The following is a 10,682-nucleotide window of genomic DNA, read 5'->3' as shown; positions in this document are numbered from 1 at the left end:
ACCACAAGATACTCATATTTAGAAAAAAATCTGTGCAGGTCTACTCCTGCTGTAAAATCATTCATATGAAGAACACCGGAACCTTTTAAACAACTCACCAACGGTAGCTAATGCGTGCGTGCAATGCAAAATCATCTCACCGTGGTAGTTAATACAATATAATTTTACAATGGGAGCTAATGCATGCATGCAATGCAAAATCATCTCTCCGAGGGTAGCTAAAATGGGAGCTAATGTGTGCGTGCAATGACAAAATAATCTCTCCATTACTAACTACAAAGTTGAATACAATATTATACAATAAATCAGGAGCTAATGCGTGCGTGCAATGCAAAATCATCTCGCTGATGGTTGCTAAAACGGGAGCTAATGCATGCGTGCAATGACAAAATCATCTCACTGTTACTAACTACTAAATCGAACCATTTCGGTAGCTAATGCGTGCATGCAATGACAAAATCATCTCGCTGATGGTCGATTATACAATCTTTATATAAATCGAACCTCTGAATCTAAATAATTCTATCATAGAATGTAGTTTTTGAATATTTGTGTCTATTTCGTCAAATGTTTATAAAAGTAGTTCATGTATTCTCAGTTCAAAAATATATCTCAAAGCATTTAGTAAAATAGTTATAAAAACAGCGCATGTATTCTCGGTCCCAAAAATGTAAAGAGTAAAAGGGAGTAAATGAAACTCACGATACAATATTTTGTAGTAAAAATATTCATACGACGATACTGAACAATGCAGGGTTGGCCTCGGATTCACGAACCTATATCATTTGTATATATATTAAAACATGTAATGGAAATCTCATAATTTCATTTATTACTTATATAATTTTTATGTGTTTGTAATCATATAAATTTTATACTAAATTTTTATTTAATAAATATACTTTATTTATATGCATTATATCTTAAATTTTATGTTATATATCTATTTTGTATATATACATTTAGAATAATTTTTATTCATTTTGTTATGTTAATATATCTATAAATATATGTTTAGTATTATAACTGATAGTTTATTGTAAGTATTTTTATAAATATTGTTCATAATAATAATACTAACTTAAATGAAATTTTAATAAATATAATAATTTTAATAAAAATGTTAATTTTTGATAAGGAGATAGTTTTAATAAAAATAGTAGTAATAATCATATTAATAAATATAATGATAATATTGATAATAATACTATTAATACTTAATGATATTACATAATAATAACTAAAATGATAATAATAACAATCATAATATTAATATTAACATAACAATAACAATAATTAATAATACTCATAATATCAGTAATAATACTAATAATGGTTATGATACTTATAATTAAGATAATGATAATAATAATAATAATTATAATACTAGTAATAATAATAATAACTAATGTTAATAACAATAATAATAACAATAATCATTATAATAATAATAAATGATAAATAATAATAAATGTATATACCCTTGAAAGCTTTTCCTAAAAAAATTTGCCACGAACCGGGCTCGAACCCGCGACCTCTATCTAACCCCGACATACCCTAAACCATTGATCCGTTTCTGTTTTTCTGATTTTAATTATACCATAATTATATTTAACCCCATCTTTCTGTATTCTTCTTCTCCTTCTTCGTTTTCACAGAGTGAAATCACCCAGAGACCAGAAGCATTTACCATAATAACAACAAGGTATTTAATTAATTTTAGAATTCAAAAGTAAAATAGAACGAATTAATTTAAGTGATTAGATTATTTGAAAATGAAAAAATAAAGAGCAGATACCTGCTGTGTCGCGTTTTAAAGAAAAAAATAAATAAATATTGATTTCGAAATTGAGAATGTTTTAGCTTAAAATCACAACATGAAATACGCTAAAAATCATTCCTAGAAAATTTCTAAACCCTTAATTGAACCAAAAACATTACATTGAACTTGAATTTCACGAAGAACACATTAGTTGACTTTTGACTTATAAACTTTGACTCTGAAATTCTTAATCAATAAGAGGAATTGGATTGTGAAACCTTGAGGATAGGTTGAGTGAAATATTTCAAACAAGACTGCGTTATTACATTTTTAAAAATATTTCGAATTTGAGGTTTTGGAATTTTGACTCAAGAACAGGGTGTTTTTGGTTCAGTGCTTTTTAATTTCCCCTTTTATTAACGGATTGCAGTAGTAATTTAATGAATGTGAGTATACACTTGTTATAGGAACAAAAATTTATCACTTTGTTTGTATTTAACACATGAAATCGACATGTAACGATCTACAGACATAAACAAAATATATATACAGTTTGACAATGAATTTAAACAGAATTTGTTTTCTTATATCTGATTGGAATCGATATAGAATAGATGTAGTACAAATCAAAAGCAGGAAAATAAAATAAATTGATTGTGATGGATAAAAGATTACGCGTCTATCAGTATTACTCATATCCATATCTGTATTGTATATATATATATATATATATATATATATATATATATATATATATATATATATATATATGTATTATATTTATTTATCTGTTATATATATACATCTGTATATATTTATATATTCATATGTATAATAATGACAATTATATTTTAACTTATAATTAATTATATTAATATTACAATTTACTAATTAGGTAGTATCTAATAACTATATATTATATATAATAATATATAATAAATATTTAATATGTATTACAATATACATATAATAAAGATTATGTATATAAATCGTATATCCATATATATATATGGATAATAACATTATTATCTTATATACTATTTTACATATTTAATTTTAATATTTAATTTATATTTTATTATCTCCAATTATTATTATTATATATATATACTTACATTTATATTTACAAATAGTGGTTCGTGAATCGTTGGGAAATAGCCAAAGGGTAATTGATTACCTGATTGTAGTTCCAAAATTTTGAGATTCAACATTACAGACTTTGCTTATCGTGTTGGAAAAATATAAAGATCAAGTTTAAATTTGGTCAGAAATTTCCGGGTTGTCACAACATTAGTTCCGATGACTTGTACGTTCACGCTCGACTTGTGTCCTGGTTCCAGTTTTTCAAACGTCCTTTCGAATATTTAGAGAACTTGTACTTTACATTTTGTGACTCGTACACTTGTCAAAATATAGACTAAAATCATTGATAAACTATGTTACACGAAGTGTAACTTATATATTTTAGTGTTTTGGTCATTTACTTCTGTAAATTAATTTTCATTGTTTATTAAAATATATTTAATAATATATTTAAAATTTTACTTAAATCAAAACGTTTTATAACTATATTAATATTATATTATAATATATATATATATATATATATATATATATATATATATATATATATATATATATATATATATATATATATATATATATATATATATATCTTCATTTAGGAATATAATTTATATATATAATTGAAATATTTATTTAATATAATATTTAGTTTTTCAAAACTAGTTATATTTCAAAGTCCGTTTTATATAATTTAAACTCGTTTAAATAATAGAAGTTATTATATCAAATAATATTTTAATAATATGAAAACTAATAATTAATTTACCAAGGGACACGAGGCAATCACTGTAAAGTATGCTTTTGAAAATTAACGGGAATCTCAACTAACTTTTGGCTAACTCTCAGTAATGAAACTTTTATTCTAATCATGTAAATCACTTTACCAAATTTTTCGAATACCGTTAAAAAGAATAGATTTCTTAATTCACAGTGGACCTCACAACAGAGACCCGTAATCATATCACAATGTATCTGATAATTCAATCATTTGATATTATCTTTTAATCTCATCGATAAATATAATAAACTTATATTGAAACAATTACGTTCATGTAAAGTATTATATATTACTATAACTATATATTATATATACATATTTATATACACAAAAATGTTCGTGAATCGTTGGAATCTGGTCGAGGTTAAATGAATACATTAACACGGTTCAAAATGTTTGAAATTTAACTTAACAGACTTTGCTTATCGTGTCGGAATAATAAAAAGATAAAGTTTAAATTTGATCGGAAATTTCTGGGTTGTCACATCACACTCATGTGATGTCACCGGCTTGTGAATCATCATAAGGTGTCACCGACTTGTGAATCACCAAAGGGTGTCACCGACTTGTGAACTACCCACCAATACCTATGGGTCACTGACTTGTGAACGCCATGTGGTGTCACCAACTTGTGAAGCACCACTAAGTGTCACTGACTTGTGAAACATTATGAAGTATCACCGACTTGTAAATCACTTCCCGATATATGGTGTCACCGAGTTGTGAATCACCATTAGGTGTCACCGACTTGTGAATTACCATTAGGTGTCACCGACTTGTGAATCACCTATCGAGACACTATCGACTTGTAGTTCTCATCCCATCATACCAACAAATAAGTCACCGTCTTGTGACACATACCAACATAATACTCACTGTGTGGCACCGAAGACCCACATCGCACACGAGTAGATAAGCTACATACATACATGTATAAATATTCCACTCACCTCGATTACAAGAAAGGTAACTCCCGTTTGAGCTCCTAATCGTCCAAATGTGAATCACCTAGATAGTTCACAAACAAATAAGCTAAACACTCTAGCTTATGCCCAAAACACCCTAAGTGCAAATTCGACTCAAATGAACTTTCGAGCACAACCCGCGCCCAAACTAACCAATAATCACTAACACAAGTGAAAATGGCCCTAAATCACTAATTAACCCAAATCATAAGTGTTAACGCTTATCTTACCCAATTTGACACCAAACCCTAATTTTGACCCAATCCAAAATTAGTCAACCAAAATACAACCAAATGGGTTTCAACACATCCATAATCACTAAACCTAGTGATTAACCCATTTTGCAAGTCTTGAACTTGACTAAAACAACAATCAACCCAAAATCCACCAACGACACTACAAAACCCGATTACTAGCATCACTAAACTCACTTCATGAATCTAAATGGGTTTCTCAACAATATCAAGTTCAAACCCAAACTTGAATATCAAATCAATTAATGAAATTCGGAGTTAGAACTTACCACTACTACTAAAACATAGTTAGGAGCGAGATGAACAACTTTAAAACTCGAGCTTTGGTGAGAATCCAACTCCTTCTTCTCCAAATCAAGCTCCCTCTCTCTCTAAACTCTTTTTCTCTCTCTAGAATTGGATGAGAGTGTTTGTGTGGATGAAATGTGATCCACAAATGGGATCTAGATCAGTTTTGAGGGCTTCAAACCGACACCCAAGTGATTTGACCAAAATACCCCTTTTAAAACAAAATTATACAGCTGGCCCGTCAGCACGTTTGGACGGCGTCCAGAATGTGGGACGGCATCCAGTTTCAAAGAGCAGGATAGTGTCCAGGATTTGGGATGGCATCCCATTGCACTGGAACAGGAAACAGGGTCTTCCAGAGTAAGATCCATCGTAGGAGTCTTGGTTTATCATCTTGCTTAGTGAATAGATATTTTAGGGCTGAATGGTCTGTGTAAACCGTAGTTTTGGATAGAATGAGATAGGAACTGAATTTATCGAAGGCAAAAACTACTGCTAGCAGCTCCTTTTCTGTGGTGACGTAATTCTCTTGAGCCCCGGTTAATGTTTTGCTTACGTAATAAATTGGATGAAAGTGCTTATCTTTCCATAGTCCGAGTACAGCTCCAACTACGAAGTCACTCACATCACACATGATTTTGAATGGAAAGCTCCAATCAGGAGCTACCATGATGGGTGCATGTGTAAGCTGTTCCTTCAGATAGTTGAATGCTTGAACACATTTTTCATTAAAGACAAACGAAACTTCCTTTACGAGGAGATGAGTAATAGGTTGAGTGACCTTTGAAAAATCTTTGATGAAACGTCGGTAGAAGCCGGCGTGTCCAAGGAAACTCCTTACCGCTTTTACTGTGGTAGATTTTGGAAGTTTAGCTATTGTTTCAATCCTAGCCTTATTGACTTCTATTCATGACATTGAAATCTTATGTCCAAAAACTATTCCTTCTTTTACTATGAAGTGACATTTTTCCCAATATAGAAGTAAATTCGAGTCTTCACACCGGGTGAGCTTCTTGTCAAGGTTAGAAAGGCACGAATCAAAGGTACTTCTAAAGATTGAAAAGTCATCCATGAAGACTTCCAAACAACGTTCAATCATGTCGTGGAATATTACTACCATGCATCGCTGAAATGTAGCTGGTGCATTGCATATCCCAAAGGGAATGCGTTGATAGGAAAATGTCCTATAAGGATAGGTGACGGTTGTCTTTTCTTGGTCCTTTGGATCGAGGGGAATTTGAAAGTAGCCAAAAAAACCGTCAAGGAAATAATAGAACTCTTTTCCTGATAGTCGTTCCAACATTTGATCAATGAATGGTAATAGAAAATGATCTTTCCGGGTTGCATCGTTAAGTTTTCGATAATCTATGCAAACCCTCCAACCGGTGACCTCCCGTATTGGAATAAGTTCATTATTCTCATTTTGGATTACGGTCATTCCTCCCTTCTTGGGTACCACTTGAACAGGACTGACCCATGGCGAATCGGAAATAGGATAGATCAAATCGGCATCCAGAAGTTTGATTACTTCTTTCTTGATGACTTCTTGAATCATTGGATTGACCCTTCTTTTCCTCTGAACTAATGGTTTGAAATCATCTTCCATGAAGATCTTGTGGGTACAATAGTTGGGACTAATTCCTTTTATATCGGAAATCTTCCAAGCAATTGCTTTCTTATGTGATTTCAAAACCTGAATCAATTTTGCCTTCTCGAGTGGCCTTAGGTCTTTAGAAATGATTACAGGGAGTTGCGATTCTCCTTCTAAGAATGCATACTCTAGATGTTCGGGTAACTTCTTCAATTCTAATTCTGGAGGTTCCTCAATATATGGCTTCATTCTAGCTATCTCATTTCTATCTAAGGAGTCACTTCTCTCCTAGAATTTTGATTCATCTTCCTTAATAGCGGTCACTGATGCTATATGTTCTTTGGTTCTGGAAATTGTCCTTCTTAATGCTTCCTCTTTAGAAATGTCTTCTTTAGTTTCGAAGATTGGTTCAGGAATTTCAACACAGTCCTCTTTTGACTGTGGTTCCTAGAGTACCGGTATGAAATCTGTTTCTTCATTCAGTCTTCTCTTTAACAGAGGTAGGGAATGCATTGACCTAGCGGTGCTATTTGGATAGTCTTACTGAGAAAATTACTTTCGGAGAGGGGAGATTTATTTTGACCAGGATCTATGGCTGAATGGATGTCGAGATGTTCTTCAGGAGGTGTAAAGAACAGATTCTTAGAAATTTGATCTTGACTACATATAGCCATGGTATCCTCCAGATATTCATTGACTAGTTCTTGAAAAGAATCAGCGAGATTGATATCTTCTTCGCGAGAATTGCTCATGAGTTGGTTGACATTAAATGTGACTTCTTCACTTCCAACTCTTAATTTCAACAATTTCTCGTGAACATCAATTACGGCCTTTACAGTATTCAAGAATGGTCTGGCAAGTATGAGTGGGACCTTCGTGTCTTCCTCAATATCCATAATGACGAAACTAAAGGGGAATGCGAACTTATCCACTCTGATCAGGACATCTTCAGCTATTCCTCGAGGAATCTTAGCTGATCTGTCCGCAAGTTAGATAGTCATTCTGGTAGGTCTTAAGTTTTTTAATCCTAGCTTTTTGAATAACGAATAGGGCATTAGGTGTACACTGGCTCCTAAGTCTGCTAACGCATTGCTAAATTAGACATCTTGCAGGTAGCAAGGTACCGTAAATCTTCATGTATCTCCTAACTTCGAGGGAATACCATGTTGTAACACTAATGAACACTCTTGACTTAATGGTAAGCTAACTATCTCTCTTAATCTATCTTTGTTTGAAAGCAGTTCTTTGTAAATTTAGCGCAGTTTGGCATTTCTACTAAAGCATCTACTAGTCGTATATTTAAATGCAGATTCTTAATGATATCCCAAAACTTAGCGAATTGTGCTTCTTGTTTTTCCTTCCTAAGCCTACCTAGGAAAGGTATGCGGGCTCGCAGAATAATTTCTGGGGCTTTAGGAGAGATAGGTTCCGGTGGATTGACAATTGGGTTAACTGACACAGGTTCCGTATCAGAAAAATCTTATATGGGTACATTAACAGTTGTTTCCTTCCCACCTCGAGTGACTACTAGGGCATCAAACTCCCTACACTCTAATTTAACTTTAGTGGTTAAACATTTAAGCATAAGCTGAAAATTGGTTATTAATTCCTCAAAAGTCTTTATCAAATTATCAAACTTTTTTTGGCACTCTTTGACTTGAAGGTTTATTGTGTATTGCTTTTTCATAAATTCAACTAAAGTTTCCTTTGAGAGGAGATTAGGTTGGTGTAGTGGGAGGATTATATTAAAGTTCGATCTATTCTGCTGTTTATATGCCCATCTAGGGTAAGGATACCTTAAATTGGTTCTGGTAGCATTGGGACTTTTAGGAATTGGTAAACTTTGAAGAGTGAGGGTGAGATCTTGTAACCTGGTTTCCAACATTTTTACCTTCTGAGTGAAGACGTCATCCTTCTTAGCAGCTTCATTGTTCTAATCTTCCCGTTTTGCAGCTATTGTGTCCAAAAGATTCCATGCTTCATCTGCTGTTCGTGACATGAAATTTCCTTGCGAGGCCATGTCCAGGAGAGACTTATCATCCTCGGTCAAACCATTGTAAAGCGTGTAGATTATGTCTGCCCGACTTAACGAATGATTCGAACACCTTTTAAGCATCACCTTTACTCTATTCCATGCAAGACACAATGCTTAATGACCCGTTAAAGTGCACTTGACGACCATCGTTATCTTGGTCCCATAGCTTGATCATAACTCTAAATGAATTTAATAAATAACATTGCATTTTTTATATAAAAATGATTTTCTATAAAGGAAACCTACCAAAATATGTAAGTTTAGAAAACCATACATAAATACTTGATCAAAAGTTGACCAAAACAAAGTCAACAAACACCCACAATTTAATGTATCAAAATAGAATGCAAGTTAATGTTTAACAAAAGCTTCCATCATAATTATGCAGACTCTCTAAGCACAACGGAAGCAATCAATTATGAACCTGAGAATAAAACATGCGAGTAACTGTCAACAAAAATGTTGAGTGAATTATAGGTTTAATATTGCAAACAATAATTAATTTAAACCATAAACATTTATGTTTGAAAACATAAAGACTCATCTTGGACCAGAAAATTATATGCTCGAAAACATATAAAAACATTATTCCGTTAACCCGTGAGCCACCTGGTAATTCACTTGACAACTCCTTACCCTTAACAAACCAATATAACAATATACACTGAACAGGTGTATCTTCCAATAATACGAAGTACTAATACATTTCGTCTGTAAATGCTAGCTCGACTAGCATGAAATGGGGCTGTCAGGCCCGATAGATCTATCCATAGGATTCGCGTTCACCAGCAAAAACCATTGATTAAAATTACCAGATTATGGAATATTTTCGTTCGACTCACAATGAATAATTTAAATCAAATTCCACTTGTGTCCAATATGTAAAATAAATTGCATGTATTCTCATCCCAAAAGATTTAAAATAGAAAAATGGGACTATAACTCACCTTAACGCAAACGAAGTAACAATGCAGAAACGTGAGCAGCAAATGATAAAGTGATCAAGAATGACCACAACGCCAACCTATAAATAAAGCATGCCGATATAAATTACTAATTTAGGTCAAGTCTTAGTATGATAGCTATTGTATTGTTGCAAATATGCACAGAACAATACTCAGTATGTTTCGGTATGATGACAGCGTTTAACACGTACTTTCTATTTTTATAAAGTTTCTATTTTTAGCAGGTTTCCATTTTTGGAAAGTTTCTATTTTTGGAAAGTTTCTATTTTTGGAAAGTTTCCATATTTAGAAAGTTGCTATATTTGGAAAGTTTTTAACTTAGGAAACTCAACAAAAGTCAACCGAAAGTCAACTCAAAAGTCAACCTTGGTCAAACTTAGTCAACGTTGAATTTTAAGTGTAAATTATATTAATAATATAAGTTATAATGTTATTTAAAGTCATACATGTATAATCATGTCATATCATAAGTTTAATTAAATTAAATTGAATTATAAAGTTAACATAAGTTTAAATGATATAATTAATATAACATAAGTATTTAATTAATTAATTTAATATTAGTCATAATATAAGTATTATTAATTAATAATAAATTTTAATCATATTATAAGTATTATTAATTAATAATGAATTATTAATCATATCATAAGTTTTAATTATAATTATTAAACCATAAGTATTTAATAATTAAATTATAATTAAATAATAACTAAGCCTTATAATAAATAAATGATTAATTAATCTTTATTATAATTTTTGATATAATAATCCCATAACATAAGTTTAATACTTATCATAAGTATTTTCATTAATAATAAAATGTAATATTAATCATAAGTTTAAATTAAAGTTTAATTAAATCATAATGTAATTAATAAATGATATAATAAATATATATATCATAAGTATTAAATTAAAATAATTACTTTTATACCATAAGTAATTTAATAATAAT

Source organism: Rutidosis leptorrhynchoides, chromosome 1 (genome assembly GCF_046630445.1).
Source record: "Rutidosis leptorrhynchoides isolate AG116_Rl617_1_P2 chromosome 1, CSIRO_AGI_Rlap_v1, whole genome shotgun sequence".
In the NCBI taxonomy this organism is placed as follows: Eukaryota; Viridiplantae; Streptophyta; class Magnoliopsida; order Asterales; family Asteraceae; genus Rutidosis; species Rutidosis leptorrhynchoides.
The sequence above is the reverse complement of the archived record's forward strand: the minus strand, read 5'-3'. Positions refer to the sequence as shown.